This window comes from Danio rerio, chromosome 16, assembly GCF_052040795.2.
Source record: "Danio rerio strain M-AB ecotype USA chromosome 16, GRCz13ab, whole genome shotgun sequence".
NCBI classification, from domain to species: domain Eukaryota; kingdom Metazoa; phylum Chordata; class Actinopteri; order Cypriniformes; family Danionidae; genus Danio; species Danio rerio.
This window is the reverse complement of record NC_141036.1, coordinates 19,455,025-19,475,765: the sequence shown is the minus strand read 5'-3', so window position 1 is coordinate 19,475,765 and position 20,741 is coordinate 19,455,025.

Here is a 20,741-nt window from a genome sequence, read left to right as displayed (position 1 = left end):
AGAGCCAGCAGAGGTCAAAATAAGCAGTAATGCAAACTCAGTCAGAGACATAGATTTTCACTTGCAACTTGCTTTAACATGTTTAACAGTGCATGAAATGTTGTCTAAAACAAAAACATAATGCTTTTTAGTGGCTGGAACTGGTTTTATCACATTCTGAATTGAACGTTGAAAATGAGCTTTTCAGAGCCAGCAGAGGTCAAAATAAGCAGTAATGCAAACTCAGTCATAGACATAGATTTTCACTTGCAACTTGCTTTAACATGTTTAACAGTGCATGAAATGTTGTCTAAAACAAAAAGAAAATGCTTTTTAGTGGCTGGAACTGGTTTTATCACATTCTGAATTGAACGTTGAAAATGAGCTTTTCAGAGCCAGCAGAGGTCAAAATAAGCAGTAATGCAAACTCAGTCAGAGACAAAGATTTTCACTTGCAACTTGCTTTAACATATTTAACAGTGCATGAAATGTTGTCTAAAACAAAAAGATAATGCTTTTTAGTGGCTGGAACTGGTTTTATCACATTCTGAATTGAACGTTGAAAATGAGCTTTTCAGAGCCAGCAGAGGTCAAAATAAGCAGTAATGCAAACTCAGTCAGAGACATAGATTTTCACTTGCAACTTGCTTTAACATGTTTAACAGTGCATGAAATGTTGTCTAAAACAAAAACATAATGCTTTTTAGTGGCTGGAACTGGTTTTATCACATTCTGAATTGAACGTTGAAAATGAGCTTTTCAGAGCCAGCAGAGGTCAAAATAAGCAGTAATGCAAACTCAGTCATAGACATAGATTTTCACTTGCAACTTGCTTTAACATATTTAACAGTGCATGAAATGTTGTCTAAAACAAAAAGATAATGCTTTTTAGTGGCTGGAACTGGTTTTATCACATTCTGAATTGAACGTTGAAAATGAGCTTTTCAGAGCCAGCAGAGGTCAAAATAAGCAGTAATGCAAACTCAGTCAGAGACAAAGATTTTCACTTGCAACTTGCTTTAACATGTTTAACAGTGCATGAAATGTTGTCTAAAACAAAAAGAAAATGCTTTTTAGTGGCTGGAACTGGTTTTATCACATTCTGAATTGAACGTTGAAAATGAGCTTTTCAGAGCCAGCAGAGGTCAAAATAAGCAGTAATGCAAACTCAGTCAGAGACAAAGATTTTCACTTGCAACTTGCTTTAACATATTTAACAGTGCATGAAATGTTGTCTAAAACAAAAAGAATGATGCATTTTAGTAGCTGGATCTGGTTTTATCACATTCTGTGATGGACGTTGAAAATGAGCTTTTCAGAGCCAGCAGAGGTCAAAATAAGCAGTAATGCAAACTCAGTCAGAGACATAGATTTTCACTTGCAACTTTCTTAAACATATTTAACAGTGCATGAAATGTTGTCTAAAACAAAAAGAAAATGCTTTTTAGTGGCTGGAACTGGTTTTATCACATTCTGAATTGAACGTTGAAAATGAGCTTTTCAGAGCCAGCAGAGGTCAAAATAAGCAGTAATGCAAACTCAGTCAGAGACAAAGATTTTCACTTGCAACTTGCTTTAACATGTTTAACAGTGCATGAAATGTTGTCTAAAACAAAAAGAAAATGCTTTTTAGTGGCTGGAACTGGTTTTATCATATTCTGAATTGAACGTTGAAAATGAGCTTTTCAGAGCCAGCAGAGGTCAAAATAAGCAGTAATGCAAACTCAGTCAGAGACATAGATTTTCACTTGCAACTTGCTTTAACATGTTTAACAGTGCATGAAATGTTATCTTAAACAAAAAGAATAATGCATTTTAGTGGCTGGAACTGGTTTTATCACATTCTGAATTGAACGTTGAAAATTAGCTTTTCAGAGCCAGCAGAGGTCAAAATAAGCAGTAATGCAAACTCAGTCAGAGACATAGATTTTCACTTGCAACTTGCTTTAACATGTTTAACAGTGCATGAAATGTTGTCTAAAACAAAAACATAATGCTTTTTAGTGGCTGGAACTGGTTTTATCACATTCTGAATTGAACGTTGAAAATGAGCTTTTCAGAGCCAGCAGAGGTCAAAATAAGCAGTAATGCAAACTCAGTCATAGACATAGATTTTCACTTGCAACTTGCTTTAACATGTTTAACAGTGCATGAAATGTTGTCTAAAACAAAAAGAAAATGCTTTTTAGTGGCTGGAACTGGTTTTATCACATTCTGAATTGAACGTTGAAAATGAGCTTTTCAGAGCCAGCAGAGGTCAAAATAAGCAGTAATGCAAACTCAGTCAGAGACAAAGATTTTCACTTGCAACTTGCTTTAACATGTTTAACAGTGCATGAAATGTTGTCTAAAACAAAAAGAAAATGCTTTTTAGTGGCTGGAACTGGTTTTATCATATTCTGAATTGAACGTTGAAAATGAGCTTTTCAGAGCCAGCAGAGGTCAAAATAAGCAGTAATGCAAACTCAGTCAGAGACATAGATTTTCACTTGCAACTTGCTTTAACATGTTTAACAGTGCATGAAATGTTATCTTAAACAAAAAGAATAATGCATTTTAGTGGCTGGAACTGGTTTTATCACATTCTGAATTGAACGTTGAAAATGAGCTTTTCAGAGCCAGCAGAGGTCAAAATAAGCAGTAATGCAAACTCAGTCAGAGACATAGATTTTCACTTGCAACTTGCTTTAACATGTTTAACAGTGCATGAAATGTTGTCTAAAACAAAAACATAATGCTTTTTAGTGGCTGGAACTGGTTTTATCACATTCTGAATTGAACGTTGAAAATGAGCTTTTCAGAGCCAGCAGAGGTCAAAATAAGCAGTAATGCAAACTCAGTCATAGACATAGATTTTCACTTGCAACTTGCTTTAACATGTTTAACAGTGCATGAAATGTTGTCTAAAACAAAAAGAAAATGCTTTTTAGTGGCTGGAACTGGTTTTATCACATTCTGAATTGAACGTTGAAAATGAGCTTTTCAGAGCCAGCAGAGGTCAAAATAAGCAGTAATGCAAACTCAGTCAGAGACAAAGATTTTCACTTGCAACTTGCTTTAACATATTTAACAGTGCATGAAATGTTGTCTAAAACAAAAAGATAATGCTTTTTAGTGGCTGGAACTGGTTTTATCACATTCTGAATTGAACGTTGAAAATGAGCTTTTCAGAGCCAGCAGAGGTCAAAATAAGCAGTAATGCAAACTCAGTCAGAGACATAGATTTTCACTTGCAACTTGCTTTAACATGTTTAACAGTGCATGAAATGTTGTCTAAAACAAAAACATAATGCTTTTTAGTGGCTGGAACTGGTTTTATCACATTCTGAATTGAACGTTGAAAATGAGCTTTTCAGAGCCAGCAGAGGTCAAAATAAGCAGTAATGCAAACTCAGTCATAGACATAGATTTTCACTTGCAACTTGCTTTAACATGTTTAACAGTGCATGAAATGTTGTCTAAAACAAAAAGAAAATGCTTTTTAGTGGCTGGAACTGGTTTTATCACATTCTGAATTGAACGTTGAAAATGAGCTTTTCAGAGCCAGCAGAGGTCAAAATAAGCAGTAATGCAAACTCAGTCAGAGACAAAGATTTTCACTTGCAACTTGCTTTAACATGTTTAACAGTGCATGAAATGTTGTCTAAAACAAAAAGAAAATGCTTTTTAGTGGCTGGAACTGGTTTTATCATATTCTGAATTGAACGTTGAAAATTAGCTTTTCAGAGCCAGCAGAGGTCAAAATAAGCAGTAATGCAAACTCAGTCAGAGACATAGATTTTCACTTGCAACTTGCTTTAACATGTTTAACAGTGCATGAAATGTTATCTTAAACAAAAAGATAATGCTTTTTAGTGGCTGGAACTGGTTTTATCACATTCTGAATTGAACGTTGAAAATGAGCTTTTCAGAGCCAGCAGAGGTCAAAATAAGCAGTAATGCAAACTCAGTCAGAGACATAGATTTTCACTTGCAACTTGCTTTAACATGTTTAACAGTGCATGAAATGTTGTCTAAAACAAAAAGAAAATGCTTTTTAGTGGCTGGAACTGGTTTTATCACATTCTGACTTGAACGTTGAAAATGAGCTTTTCAGAGCCAGCAGAGGTCAAAATAAGCAGTAATGCAAACTCAGTCAGAGACAAAGATTTTCACTTGCAACTTGCTTTAACATGTTTAACAGTGCATGAAATGTTGTCTAAAACAAAAAGAAAATGCTTTTTAGTGGCTGGATCTGGTTTTATCACATTCTGAATTGAACGTTGAAAATGAGCTTTTCAGAGCCAGCAGAGGTCAAAATAAGCAGTAATGCAAACTCAGTCATAGACATAGATTTTCACTTGCAACTTGCTTTAACATGTTTAACAGTGCATGAAATGTTATCTAAAACAAAAAGAATAATGCATTTTAGTGGCTGGATCTGGTTTTATCACTTTCTGAATTCAACGTTGAAAATGAGCTGTTCTCAGCCAGCAGAGGTCAAAATAAGCAGTAATGCAAACTCAGTCATAGACATAGATTTTCACTTGCAACTTGCTGTAACATATTTAACAGTGCATGAAATGTTGTCTAAAACAAAAACATAATGCTTTTTAGTGGCTGGAACTGGTTTTATCACATTCTGAATTGAACGTTGAAAATGAGCTTTTCAGAGCCAGCAGAGGTCAAAATAAGCAGTAATGCAAACTCAGTCATAGACATAGATTTTCACTTGCAACTTGCTTTAACATGTTTAACAGTGCATGAAATGTTGTCTAAAACAAAAAGAAAATGCTTTTTAGTGGCTGGAACTGGTTTTATCACATTCTGAATTGAACGTTGAAAATGAGCTTTTCAGAGCCAGCAGAGGTCAAAATAAGCAGTAATGCAAACTCAGTCAGAGACAAAGATTTTCACTTGCAACTTGCTTTAACATATTTAACAGTGCATGAAATGTTGTCTAAAACAAAAAGAAAATGCTTTTTAGTGGCTGGAACTGGTTTTATCACATTCTGAATTGAACGTTGAAAATGAGCTTTTCAGAGCCAGCAGAGGTCAAAATAAGCAGTAATGCAAACTCAGTCATAGACATAGATTTTCACTTGCAACTTGCTTTAACATGTTTAACAGTGCATGAAATGTTGTCTAAAACAAAAAGAAAATGCTTTTTAGTGGCTGGAACTGGTTTTATCATATTCTGAATTGAACGTTGAAAATGAGCTTTTCAGAGCCAGCAGAGGTCAAAATAAGCAGTAATGCAAACTCAGTCAGAGACAAAGATTTTCACTTGCAACTTGCTTTAACATGTTTAACAGTGCATGAAATGTTGTCTAAAACAAAAAGAAAATGCTTTTTAGTGGCTGGAACTGGTTTTATCACATTCTGAATTGAACGTTGAAAATGAGCTTTTCAGAGCCAGCAGAGGTCAAAATAAGCAGTAATGCAAACTCAGTCAGAGACAAAGATTTTCACTTGCAACTTGCTTTAACATGTTTAACAGTGCATGAAATGTTGTCTAAAACAAAAAGAAAATGCTTTTTAGTGGCTGGAACTGGTTTTATCACATTCTGAATTGAACGTTGAAAATGAGCTTTTCAGAGCCAGCAGAGGTCAAAATAAGCAGTAATGCAAACTCAGTCATAGACATAGATTTTCACTTGCAACTTGCTTTAACATGTTTAACAGTGCATGAAATGTTATCTAAAACAAAAAGAATAATGCATTTTAGTGGCTGGATCTGGTTTTATCACTTTCTGAATTCAACGTTGAAAATGAGCTGTTCTCAGCCAGCAGAGGTCAAAATAAGCAGTAATGCAAACTCAGTCATAGACATAGATTTTCACTTGCAACTTGCTGTAACATATTTAACAGTGCATGAAATGTTGTCTAAAACAAAAACATAATGCTTTTTAGTGGCTGGAACTGGTTTTATCACATTCTGAATTGAACGTTGAAAATGAGCTTTTCAGAGCCAGCAGAGGTCAAAATAAGCAGTAATGCAAACTCAGTCATAGACATAGATTTTCACTTGCAACTTGCTTTAACATGTTTAACAGTGCATGAAATGTTGTCTAAAACAAAAAGAAAATGCTTTTTAGTGGCTGGAACTGGTTTTATCACATTCTGAATTGAACGTTGAAAATGAGCTTTTCAGAGCCAGCAGATGTCAAAATAAGCAGTAATGCAAACTCAGTCAGACACAAAGATTTTCACTTGCAACTTGCTTTAACATATTTAACAGTGCATGAAATGTTGTCTAAAACAAAAAGAAAATGCTTTTTAGTGGCTGGAACTGGTTTTATCACATTCTGAATTGAACGTTGAAAATGAGCTTTTCAGAGCCAGCAGAGGTCAAAATAAGCAGTAATGCAAACTCAGTCATAGACATAGATTTTCACTTGCAACTTTCTTAAACATTTTTAACAGTGCATGAAATGTTGTCTAAAACAAAAAGATAATGCTTTTTAGTGGCTGGAACTGGTTTTATCACATTCTGAATTGAACGTTGAAAATGAGCTTTTCAGAGCCAGCAGAGGTCAAAATAAGCAGTAATGCAAACTCAGTCAGAGACATAGATTTTCACTTGCAACTTGCTTTAACATGTTTAACAGTGCATGAAATGTTGTCTAAAACAAAAACATAATGCTTTTTAGTGGCTGGAACTGGTTTTATCACATTCTGAATTGAACGTTGAAAATGAGCTTTTCAGAGCCAGCAGAGGTCAAAATAAGCAGTAATGCAAACTCAGTCATAGACATAGATTTTCACTTGCAACTTGCTTTAACATGTTTAACAGTGCATGAAATGTTGTCTAAAACAAAAACATAATGCTTTTTAGTGGCTGGAACTGGTTTTATCACATTCTGAATTGAACGTTGAAAATGAGCTTTTCAGAGCCAGCAGAGGTCAAAATAAGCAGTAATGCAAACTCAGTCAGAGACAAAGATTTTCACTTGCAACTTGCTTTAACATATTTAACAGTGCATGAAATGTTGTCTAAAACAAAAAGAATGATGCATTTTAGTAGCTGGATCTGGTTTTATCACATTCTGTGATGGACGTTGAAAATGAGCTTTTCAGAGCCAGCAGAGGTCAAAATAAGCAGTAATGCAAACTCAGTCAGAGACATAGATTTTCACTTGCAACTTTCTTAAACATATTTAACAGTGCATGAAATGTTGTCTAAAACAAAAAGAAAATGCTTTTTAGTGGCTGGAACTGGTTTTATCACATTCTGAATTGAACGTTGAAAATGAGCTTTTCAGAGCCAGCAGAGGTCAAAATAAGCAGTAATGCAAACTCAGTCAGAGACAAAGATTTTCACTTGCAACTTGCTTTAACATGTTTAACAGTGCATGAAATGTTGTCTAAAACAAAAAGAAAATGCTTTTTAGTGGCTGGAACTGGTTTTATCATATTCTGAATTGAACGTTGAAAATGAGCTTTTCAGAGCCAGCAGAGGTCAAAATAAGCAGTAATGCAAACTCAGTCAGAGACATAGATTTTCACTTGCAACTTGCTTTAACATGTTTAACAGTGCATGAAATGTTATCTTAAACAAAAAGAATAATGCATTTTAGTGGCTGGAACTGGTTTTATCACATTCTGAATTGAACGTTGAAAATGAGCTTTTCAGAGCCAGCAGAGGTCAAAATAAGCAGTAATGCAAACTCAGTCAGAGACATAGATTTTCACTTGCAACTTGCTTTAACATGTTTAACAGTGCATGAAATGTTGTCTAAAACAAAAACATAATGCTTTTTAGTGGCTGGAACTGGTTTTATCACATTCTGAATTGAACGTTGAAAATGAGCTTTTCAGAGCCAGCAGAGGTCAAAATAAGCAGTAATGCAAACTCAGTCATAGACATAGATTTTCACTTGCAACTTGCTTTAACATGTTTAACAGTGCATGAAATGTTGTCTAAAACAAAAAGAAAATGCTTTTTAGTGGCTGGAACTGGTTTTATCACATTCTGAATTGAACGTTGAAAATGAGCTTTTCAGAGCCAGCAGAGGTCAAAATAAGCAGTAATGCAAACTCAGTCAGAGACAAAGATTTTCACTTGCAACTTGCTTTAACATATTTAACAGTGCATGAAATGTTGTCTAAAACAAAAAGAAAATGCTTTTTAGTGGCTGGAACTGGTTTTATCACATTCTGAATTGAACGTTGAAAATGAGCTTTTCAGAGCCAGCAGAGGTCAAAATAAGCAGTAATGCAAACTCAGTCATAGACATAGATTTTCACTTGCAACTTTCTTAAACATATTTAACAGTGCATGAAATGTTGTCTAAAACAAAAAGATAATGCTTTTTAGTGGCTGGAACTGGTTTTATCACATTCTGAATTGAACGTTGAAAATGAGCTTTTCAGAGCCAGCAGAGGTCAAAATAAGCAGTAATGCAAACTCAGTCAGAGACATAGATTTTCACTTGCAACTTGCTTTAACATGTTTAACAGTGCATGAAATGTTGTCTAAAACAAAAAGAAAATGCTTTTTAGTGGCTGGAACTGGTTTTATCACATTCTGAATTGAACGTTGAAAATGAGCTTTTCAGAGCCAGCAGAGGTCAAAATAAGCAGTAATGCAAACTCAGTCATAGACATAGATTTTCACTTGCAACTTGCTTTAACATGTTTAACAGTGCATGAAATGTTGTCTAAAACAAAAAGAAAATGCTTTTTAGTGGCTGGAACTGGTTTTATCACATTCTGAATTGAACGTTGAAAATGAGCTTTTCAGAGCCAGCAGAGGTCAAAATAAGCAGTAATGCAAACTCAGTCAGAGACAAAGATTTTCACTTGCAACTTGCTTTAACATGTTTAACAGTGCATGAAATGTTGTCTAAAACAAAAAGAAAATGCTTTTTAGTGGCTGGAACTGGTTTTATCATATTCTGAATTGAACGTTGAAAATGAGCTTTTCAGAGCCAGCAGAGGTCAAAATAAGCAGTAATGCAAACTCAGTCAGAGACATAGATTTTCACTTGCAACTTGCTTTAACATGTTTAACAGTGCATAAAATGTTATCTTAAACAAAAAGAATAATGCATTTTAGTGGCTGGAACTGGTTTTATCACATTCTGAATTGAACGTTGAAAATGAGCTTTTCAGAGCCAGCAGAGGTCAAAATAAGCAGTAATGCAAACTCAGTCAGAGACATAGATTTTCACTTGCAACTTGCTTTAACATGTTTAACAGTGCATGAAATGTTGTCTAAAACAAAAACATAATGCTTTTTAGTGGCTGGAACTGGTTTTATCACATTCTGAATTGAACGTTGAAAATGAGCTTTTCAGAGCCAGCAGAGGTCAAAATAAGCAGTAATGCAAACTCAGTCATAGACATAGATTTTCACTTGCAACTTGCTTTAACATGTTTAACAGTGCATGAAATGTTGTCTAAAACAAAAAGAAAATGCTTTTTAGTGGCTGGAACTGGTTTTATCACATTCTGAATTGAACGTTGAAAATGAGCTTTTCAGAGCCAGCAGAGGTCAAAATAAGCAGTAATGCAAACTCAGTCAGAGACAAAGATTTTCACTTGCAACTTGCTTTAACATATTTAACAGTGCATGAAATGTTGTCTAAAACAAAAAGAAAATGCTTTTTAGTGGCTGGAACTGGTTTTATCACATTCTGAATTGAACGTTGAAAATGAGCTTTTCAGAGCCAGCAGAGGTCAAAATAAGCAGTAATGCAAACTCAGTCATAGACATAGATTTTCACTTGCAACTTGCTTTAACATGTTTAACAGTGCATGAAATGTTATCTAAAACAAAAAGAATAATGCATTTTAGTGGCTGGATCTGGTTTTATCACTTTCTGAATTCAACGTTGAAAATGAGCTGTTCTCAGCCAGCAGAGGTCAAAATAAGCAGTAATGCAAACTCAGTCATAGACATAGATTTTCACTTGCAACTTGCTGTAACATATTTAACAGTGCATGAAATGTTGTCTAAAACAAAAACATAATGCTTTTTAGTGGCTGGAACTGGTTTTATCACATTCTGAATTGAACGTTGAAAATGAGCTTTTCAGAGCCAGCAGAGGTCAAAATAAGCAGTAATGCAAACTCAGTCATAGACATAGATTTTCACTTGCAACTTGCTTTAACATGTTTAACAGTGCATGAAATGTTGTCTAAAACAAAAAGAAAATGCTTTTTAGTGGCTGGAACTGGTTTTATCACATTCTGAATTGAACATTGAAAATGAGCTTTTCAGAGCCAGCAGAGGTCAAAATAAGCAGTAATGCAAACTCAGTCAGAGACAAAGATTTTCACTTGCAACTTGCTTTAACATATTTAACAGTGCATGAAATGTTGTCTAAAACAAAAAGAAAATGCTTTTTAGTGGCTGGAACTGGTTTTATCACATTCTGAATTGAACGTTGAAAATGAGCTTTTCAGAGCCAGCAGAGGTCAAAATAAGCAGTAATGCAAACTCAGTCATAGACATAGATTTTCACTTGCAACTTTCTTAAACATATTTAACAGTGCATGAAATGTAGTCTAAAACAAAAAGATAATGCTTTTTAGTGGCTGGAACTGGTTTTATCACATTCTGTGATGGACGTTGAAAATGAGCTTTTCAGAGCCAGCAGAGGTCAAAATAAGCAGTAATGCAAACTCAGTCAGAGACATAGATTTTCACTTGCAACTTTCTTAAACATATTTAACAGTGCATGAAATGTTGTCTAAAACAAAAAGAAAATGCTTTTTAGTGGCTGGAACTGGTTTTATCACATTCTGAATTGAACGTTGAAAATGAGCTTTTCAGAGCCAGCAGAGGTCAAAATAAGCAGTAATGCAAACTCAGTCAGAGACAAAGATTTTCACTTGCAACTTGCTTTAACATGTTTAACAGTGCATGAAATGTTGTCTAAAACAAAAAGAAAATGCTTTTTAGTGGCTGGAACTGGTTTTATCATATTCTGAATTGAACGTTGAAAATGAGCTTTTCAGAGCCAGCAGAGGTCAAAATAAGCAGTAATGCAAACTCAGTCAGAGACATAGATTTTCACTTGCAACTTGCTTTAACATGTTTAACAGTGCATGAAATGTTGTCTAAAACAAAAACATAATGCTTTTTAGTGGCTGGAACTGGTTTTATCACATTCTGAATTGAACGTTGAAAATGAGCTTTTCAGAGCCAGCAGAGGTCAAAATAAGCAGTAATGCAAACTCAGTCATAGACATAGATTTTCACTTGCAACTTGCTTTAACATGTTTAACAGTGCATGAAATGTTGTCTAAAACAAAAAGAAAATGCTTTTTAGTGGCTGGAACTGGTTTTATCACATTCTGAATTGAACGTTGAAAATGAGCTTTTCAGAGCCAGCAGAGGTCAAAATAAGCAGTAATGCAAACTCAGTCAGAGACAAAGATTTTCACTTGCAACTTGCTTTAACATATTTAACAGTGCATGAAATGTTGTCTAAAACAAAAAGAAAATGCTTTTTAGTGGCTGGAACTGGTTTTATCACATTCTGAATTGAACGTTGAAAATGAGCTTTTCAGAGCCAGCAGAGGTCAAAATAAGCAGTAATGCAAACTCAGTCATAGACATAGATTTTCACTTGCAACTTTCTTAAACATATTTAACAGTGCATGAAATGTTGTCTAAAACAAAAAGATAATGCTTTTTAGTGGCTGGAACTGGTTTTATCACATTCTGAATTGAACGTTGAAAATGAGCTTTTCAGAGCCAGCAGAGGTCAAAATAAGCAGTAATGCAAACTCAGTCAGAGACAAAGATTTTCACTTGCAACTTGCTTTAACATATTTAACAGTGCATGAAATGTTGTCTAAAACAAAAAGAATGATGCATTTTAGTAGCTGGATCTGGTTTTATCACATTCTGTGATGGACGTTGAAAATGAGCTTTTCAGAGCCAGCAGAGGTCAAAATAAGCAGTAATGCAAACTCAGTCAGAGACATAGATTTTCACTTGCAACTTTCTTAAACATATTTAACAGTGCATGAAATGTTGTCTAAAACAAAAAGAAAATGCTTTTTAGTGGCTGGAACTGGTTTTATCACATTCTGAATTGAACGTTGAAAATGAGCTTTTCAGAGCCAGCAGAGGTCAAAATAAGCAGTAATGCAAACTCAGTCAGAGACAAAGATTTTCACTTGCAACTTGCTTTAACATGTTTAACAGTGCATGAAATGTTGTCTAAAACAAAAAGAAAATGCTTTTTAGTGGCTGGAACTGGTTTTATCATATTCTGAATTGAACGTTGAAAATGAGCTTTTCAGAGCCAGCAGAGGTCAAAATAAGCAGTAATGCAAACTCAGTCAGAGACATAGATTTTCACTTGCAACTTGCTTTAACATGTTTAACAGTGCATGAAATGTTATCTTAAACAAAAAGAATAATGCATTTTAGTGGCTGGAACTGGTTTTATCACATTCTGAATTGAACGTTGAAAATGAGCTTTTCAGAGCCAGCAGAGGTCAAAATAAGCAGTAATGCAAACTCAGTCAGAGACATAGATTTTCACTTGCAACTTGCTTTAACATGTTTAACAGTGCATGAAATGTTGTCTAAAACAAAAACATAATGCTTTTTAGTGGCTGGAACTGGTTTTATCACATTCTGAATTGAACGTTGAAAATGAGCTTTTCAGAGCCAGCAGAGGTCAAAATAAGCAGTAATGCAAACTCAGTCATAGACATAGATTTTCACTTGCAACTTGCTTTAACATGTTTAACAGTGCATGAAATGTTGTCTAAAACAAAAAGAAAATGCTTTTTAGTGGCTGGAACTGGTTTTATCACATTCTGAATTGAACGTTGAAAATGAGCTTTTCAGAGCCAGCAGAGGTCAAAATAAGCAGTAATGCAAACTCAGTCAGAGACAAAGATTTTCACTTGCAACTTGCTTTAACATGTTTAACAGTGCATGAAATGTTGTCTAAAACAAAAAGAAAATGCTTTTTAGTGGCTGGAACTGGTTTTATCATATTCTGAATTGAACGTTGAAAATGAGCTTTTCAGAGCCAGCAGAGGTCAAAATAAGCAGTAATGCAAACTCAGTCAGAGACATAGATTTTCACTTGCAACTTGCTTTAACATGTTTAACAGTGCATGAAATGTTATCTTAAACAAAAAGAATAATGCATTTTAGTGGCTGGAACTGGTTTTATCACATTCTGAATTGAACGTTGAAAATGAGCTTTTCAGAGCCAGCAGAGGTCAAAATAAGCAGTAATGCAAACTCAGTCAGAGACATAGATTTTCACTTGCAACTTGCTTTAACATGTTTAACAGTGCATGAAATGTTGTCTAAAACAAAAACATAATGCTTTTTAGTGGCTGGAACTGGTTTTATCACATTCTGAATTGAACGTTGAAAATGAGCTTTTCAGAGCCAGCAGAGGTCAAAATAAGCAGTAATGCAAACTCAGTCATAGACATAGATTTTCACTTGCAACTTGCTTTAACATGTTTAACAGTGCATGAAATGTTGTCTAAAACAAAAAGAAAATGCTTTTTAGTGGCTGGAACTGGTTTTATCACATTCTGAATTGAACGTTGAAAATGAGCTTTTCAGAGCCAGCAGAGGTCAAAATAAGCAGTAATGCAAACTCAGTCAGAGACAAAGATTTTCACTTGCAACTTGCTTTAACATATTTAACAGTGCATGAAATGTTGTCTAAAACAAAAAGATAATGCTTTTTAGTGGCTGGAACTGGTTTTATCACATTCTGAATTGAACGTTGAAAATGAGCTTTTCAGAGCCAGCAGAGGTCAAAATAAGCAGTAATGCAAACTCAGTCAGAGACATAGATTTTCACTTGCAACTTGCTTTAACATGTTTAACAGTGCATGAAATGTTATCTTAAACAAAAAGAATAATGCATTTTAGTGGCTGGAACTGGTTTTATCACATTCTGAATTGAACGTTGAAAATGAGCTTTTCAGAGCCAGCAGAGGTCAAAATAAGCAGTAATGCAAACTCAGTCAGAGACATAGATTTTCACTTGCAACTTGCTTTAACATGTTTAACAGTGCATGAAATGTTGTCTAAAACAAAAACATAATGCTTTTTAGTGGCTGGAACTGGTTTTATCACATTCTGAATTGAACGTTGAAAATGAGCTTTTCAGAGCCAGCAGAGGTCAAAATAAGCAGTAATGCAAACTCAGTCATAGACATAGATTTTCACTTGCAACTTGCTTTAACATGTTTAACAGTGCATGAAATGTTGTCTAAAACAAAAAGAAAATGCTTTTTAGTGGCTGGAACTGGTTTTATCACATTCTGAATTGAACGTTGAAAATGAGCTTTTCAGAGCCAGCAGAGGTCAAAATAAGCAGTAATGCAAACTCAGTCAGAGACAAAGATTTTCACTTGCAACTTGCTTTAACATGTTTAACAGTGCATGAAATGTTGTCTAAAACAAAAAGAAAATGCTTTTTAGTGGCTGGAACTGGTTTTATCATATTCTGAATTGAACGTTGAAAATGAGCTTTTCAGAGCCAGCAGAGGTCAAAATAAGCAGTAATGCAAACTCAGTCAGAGACATAGATTTTCACTTGCAACTTGCTTTAACATGTTTAACAGTGCATGAAATGTTATCTTAAACAAAAAGATAATGCTTTTTAGTGGCTGGAACTGGTTTTATCACATTCTGAATTGAACGTTGAAAATGAGCTTTTCAGAGCCAGCAGAGGTCAAAATAAGCAGTAATGCAAACTCAGTCAGAGACATAGATTTTCACTTGCAACTTGCTTTAACATGTTTAACAGTGCATGAAATGTTGTCTAAAACAAAAAGAAAATGCTTTTTAGTGGCTGGAACTGGTTTTATCACATTCTGACTTGAACGTTGAAAATGAGCTTTTCAGAGCCAGCAGAGGTCAAAATAAGCAGTAATGCAAACTCAGTCAGAGACAAAGATTTTCACTTGCAACTTGCTTTAACATGTTTAACAGTGCATGAAATGTTGTCTAAAACAAAAAGAAAATGCTTTTTAGTGGCTGGATCTGGTTTTATCACATTCTGAATTGAACGTTGAAAATGAGCTTTTCAGAGCCAGCAGAGGTCAAAATAAGCAGTAATGCAAACTCAGTCATAGACATAGATTTTCACTTGCAACTTGCTTTAACATGTTTAACAGTGCATGAAATGTTATCTAAAACAAAAAGAATAATGCATTTTAGTGGCTGGATCTGGTTTTATCACTTTCTGAATTCAACGTTGAAAATGAGCTGTTCTCAGCCAGCAGAGGTCAAAATAAGCAGTAATGCAAACTCAGTCATAGACATAGATTTTCACTTGCAACTTGCTGTAACATATTTAACAGTGCATGAAATGTTGTCTAAAACAAAAACATAATGCTTTTTAGTGGCTGGAACTGGTTTTATCACATTCTGAATTGAACGTTGAAAATGAGCTTTTCAGAGCCAGCAGAGGTCAAAATAAGCAGTAATGCAAACTCAGTCATAGACATAGATTTTCACTTGCAACTTGCTTTAACATGTTTAACAGTGCATGAAATGTTGTCTAAAACAAAAAGAAAATGCTTTTTAGTGGCTGGAACTGGTTTTATCACATTCTGAATTGAACGTTGAAAATGAGCTTTTCAGAGCCAGCAGAGGTCAAAATAAGCAGTAATGCAAACTCAGTCAGAGACAAAGATTTTCACTTGCAACTTGCTTTAACATATTTAACAGTGCATGAAATGTTGTCTAAAACAAAAAGAAAATGCTTTTTAGTGGCTGGAACTGGTTTTATCACATTCTGAATTGAACGTTGAAAATGAGCTTTTCAGAGCCAGCAGAGGTCAAAATAAGCAGTAATGCAAACTCAGTCATAGACATAGATTTTCACTTGCAACTTGCTTTAACATGTTTAACAGTGCATGAAATGTTGTCTAAAACAAAAAGAAAATGCTTTTTAGTGGCTGGAACTGGTTTTATCATATTCTGAATTGAACGTTGAAAATGAGCTTTTCAGAGCCAGCAGAGGTCAAAATAAGCAGTAATGCAAACTCAGTCAGAGACAAAGATTTTCACTTGCAACTTGCTTTAACATGTTTAACAGTGCATGAAATGTTGTCTAAAACAAAAAGAAAATGCTTTTTAGTGGCTGGAACTGGTTTTATCACATTCTGAATTGAACGTTGAAAATGAGCTTTTCAGAGCCAGCAGAGGTCAAAATAAGCAGTAATGCAAACTCAGTCAGAGACAAAGATTTTCACTTGCAACTTGCTTTAACATGTTTAACAGTGCATGAAATGTTGTCTAAAACAAAAAGAAAATGCTTTTTAGTGGCTGGAACTGGTTTTATCACATTCTGAATTGAACGTTGAAAATGAGCTTTTCAGAGCCAGCAGAGGTCAAAATAAGCAGTAATGCAAACTCAGTCATAGACATAGATTTTCACTTGCAACTTGCTTTAACATGTTTAACAGTGCATGAAATGTTATCTAAAACAAAAAGAATAATGCATTTTAGTGGCTGGATCTGGTTTTATCACTTTCTGAATTCAACGTTGAAAATGAGCTGTTCTCAGCCAGCAGAGGTCAAAATAAGCAGTAATGCAAACTCAGTCATAGACATAGATTTTCACTTGCAACTTGCTGTAACATATTTAACAGTGCATGAAATGTTGTCTAAAACAAAAACATAATGCTTTTTAGTGGCTGGAACTGGTTTTATCACATTCTGAATTGAACGTTGAAAATGAGCTTTTCAGAGCCAGCAGAGGTCAAAATAAGCAGTAATGCAAACTCAGTCATAGACATAGATTTTCACTTGCAACTTGCTTTAACATGTTTAACAGTGCATGAAATGTTGTCTAAAACAAAAAGAAAATGCTTTTTAGTGGCTGGAACTGGTTTTATCACATTCTGAATTGAACGTTGAAAATGAGCTTTTCAGAGCCAGCAGATGTCAAAATAAGCAGTAATGCAAACTCAGTCAGACACAAAGATTTTCACTTGCAACTTGCTTTAACATATTTAACAGTGCATGAAATGTTGTCTAAAACAAAAAGAAAATGCTTTTTAGTGGCTGGAACTGGTTTTATCACATTCTGAATTGAACGTTGAAAATGAGCTTTTCAGAGCCAGCAGAGGTCAAAATAAGCAGTAATGCAAACTCAGTCATAGACATAGATTTTCACTTGCAACTTTCTTAAACATTTTTAACAGTGCATGAAATGTTGTCTAAAACAAAAAGATAATGCTTTTTAGTGGCTGGAACTGGTTTTATCACATTCTGAATTGAACGTTGAAAATGAGCTTTTCAGAGCCAGCAGAGGTCAAAATAAGCAGTAATGCAAACTCAGTCAGAGACATAGATTTTCACTTGCAACTTGCTTTAACATGTTTAACAGTGCATGAAATGTTGTCTAAAACAAAAACATAATGCTTTTTAGTGGCTGGAACTGGTTTTATCACATTCTGAATTGAACGTTGAAAATGAGCTTTTCAGAGCCAGCAGAGGTCAAAATAAGCAGTAATGCAAACTCAGTCATAGACATAGATTTTCACTTGCAACTTGCTTTAACATGTTTAACAGTGCATGAAATGTTGTCTAAAACAAAAACATAATGCTTTTTAGTGGCTGGAACTGGTTTTATCACATTCTGAATTGAACGTTGAAAATGAGCTTTTCAGAGCCAGCAGAGGTCAAAATAAGCAGTAATGCAAACTCAGTCAGAGACAAAGATTTTCACTTGCAACTTGCTTTAACATATTTAACAGTGCATGAAATGTTGTCTAAAACAAAAAGAATGATGCATTTTAGTAGCTGGATCTGGTTTTATCACATTCTGTGATGGACGTTGAAAATGAGCTTTTCAGAGCCAGCAGAGGTCAAAATAAGCAGTAATGCAAACTCAGTCAGAGACATAGATTTTCACTTGCAACTTTCTTAAACATATTTAACAGTGCATGAAATGTTGTCTAAAACAAAAAGAAAATGCTTTTTAGTGGCTGGAACTGGTTTTATCACATTCTGAATTGAACGTTGAAAATGAGCTTTTCAGAGCCAGCAGAGGTCAAAATAAGCAGTAATGCAAACTCAGTCAGAGACAAAGATTTTCACTTGCAACTTGCTTTAACATGTTTAACAGTGCATGAAATGTTGTCTAAAACAAAAAGAAAATGCTTTTTAGTGGCTGGAACTGGTTTTATCATATTCTGAATTGAACGTTGAAAATGAGCTTTTCAGAGCCAGCAGAGGTCAAAATAAGCAGTAATGCAAACTCAGTCAGAGACATAGATTTTCACTTGCAACTTGCTTTAACATGTTTAACAGTGCATGAAATGTTATCTTAAACAAAAAGAATAATGCATTTTAGTGGCTGGAACTGGTTTTATCACATTCTGAATTGAACGTTGAAAATGAGCTTTTCAGAGCCAGCAGAGGTCAAAATAAGCAGTAATGCAAACTCAGTCATAGACATAGATTTTCACTTGCAACTTGCTTTAACATGTTTAACAGTGCATGAAATGTTATCTTAAACAAAAAGAATAATGCATTTTAGTGGCTGGAACTGGTTTTATCACATTCTGAATTGAACGTTGAAAATGAGCTTTTCAGAGCCAGCAGAGGTCAAAATAAGCAGTAATGCAAACTCAGTCAGAGACATAGATTTTCACTTGCAACTTGCTTTAACATGTTTAACAGTGCATGAAATGTTGTCTAAAACAAAAACATAATGCTTTTTAGTGGCTGGAACTGGTTTTATCACATTCTGAATTGAACGTTGAAAATGAGCTTTTCAGAGCCAGCAGAGGTCAAAATAAGCAGTAATGCAAACTCAGTCATAGACATAGATTTTCACTTGCAACTTGCTTTAACATGTTTAACAGTGCATGAAATGTTGTCTAAAACAAAAAGAAAATGCTTTTTAGTGGCTGGAACTGGTTTTATCACATTCTGAATTGAACGTTGAAAATGAGCTTTTCAGAGCCAGCAGAGGTCAAAATAAGCAGTAATGCAAACTCAGTCAGAGACAAAGATTTTCACTTGCAACTTGCTTTAACATGTTTAACAGTGCATGAAATGTTGTCTAAAACAAAAAGAAAATGCTTTTTAGTGGCTGGAACTGGTTTTATCATATTCTGAATTGAACGTTGAAAATGAGCTTTTCAGAGCCAGCAGAGGTCAAAATAAGCAGTAATGCAAACTCAGTCAGAGACATAGATTTTCACTTGCAACTTGCTTTAACATGTTTAACAGTGCATGAAATGTTATCTTAAACAAAAAGATAATGCTTTTTAGTGGCTGGAACTGGTTTTATCACATTCTGAATTGAACGTTGAAAATGAGCTTTTCAGAGCCAGCAGAGGTCAAAATAAGCAGTAATGCAAACTCAGTCAGAGACATAGATTTTCACTTGCAACTTGCTTTAACATGTTTAACAGTGCATGAAATGTTGTCTAAAACAAAAAGAAAATGCTTTTTAGTGGCTGGAACTGGTTTTATCACATTCTGACTTGAACGTTGAAAATGAGCTTTTCAGAGCCAGCAGAGGTCAAAATAAGCAGTAATGCAAACTCAGTCAGAGACAAAGATTTTCACTTGCAACTTGCTTTAACATGTTTAACAGTGCATGAAATGTTGTCTAAAACAAAAAGAAAATGCTTTTTAGTGGCTGGATCTGGTTTTATCACATTCTGAATTGAACGTTGAAAATGAGCTTTTCAGAGCCAGCAGAGGTCAAAATAAGCAGTAATGCAAACTCAGTCATAGACATAGATTTTCACTTGCAACTTGCTTTAACATGTTTAACAGTGCATGAAATGTTATCTAAAACAAAAAGAATAATGCATTTTAGTGGCTGGATCTGGTTTTATCACTTTCTGAATTCAACGTTGAAAATGAGCTGTTCTCAGCCAGCAGAGGTCAAAATAAGCAGTAATGCAAACTCAGTCATAGACATAGATTTTCACTTGCAACTTGCTGTAACATATTTAACAGTGCATGAAATGTTGTCTAAAACAAAAACATAATGCTTTTTAGTGGCTGGAACTGGTTTTATCACATTCTGAATTGAACGTTGAAAATGAGCTTTTCAGAGCCAGCAGAGGTCAAAATAAGCAGTAATGCAAACTCAGTCATAGACATAGATTTTCACTTGCAACTTGCTTTAACATGTTTAACAGTGCATGAAATGTTGTCTAAAACAAAAAGAAAATGCTTTTTAGTGGCTGGAACTGGTTTTATCACATTCTGAATTGAACGTTGAAAATGAGCTTTTCAGAGCCAGCAGAGGTCAAAATAAGCAGTAATGCAAACTCAGTCAGAGACAAAGATTTTCACTTGCAACTTGCTTTAACATATTTAACAGTGCATGAAATGTTGTCTAAAACAAAAAGAAAATGCTTTTTAGTGGCTGGAACTGGTTTTATCACATTCTGAATTGAACGTTGAAAATGAGCTTTTCAGAGCCAGCAGAGGTCAAAATAAGCAGTAATGCAAACTCAGTCATAGACATAGATTTTCACTTGCAACTTGCTTTAACATGTTTAACAGTGCATGAAATGTTGTCTAAAACAAAAAGAAAATGCTTTTTAGTGGCTGGAACTGGTTTTATCATATTCTGAATTGAACGTTGAAAATGAGCTTTTCAGAGCCAGCAGAGGTCAAAATAAGCAGTAATGCAAACTCAGTCAGAGACAAAGATTTTCACTTGCAACTTGCTTTAACATGTTTAACAGTGCATGAAATGTTGTCTAAAACAAAAAGAAAATGCTTTTTAGTGGCTGGAACTGGTTTTATCACATTCTGAATTGAACGTTGAAAATGAGCTTTTCAG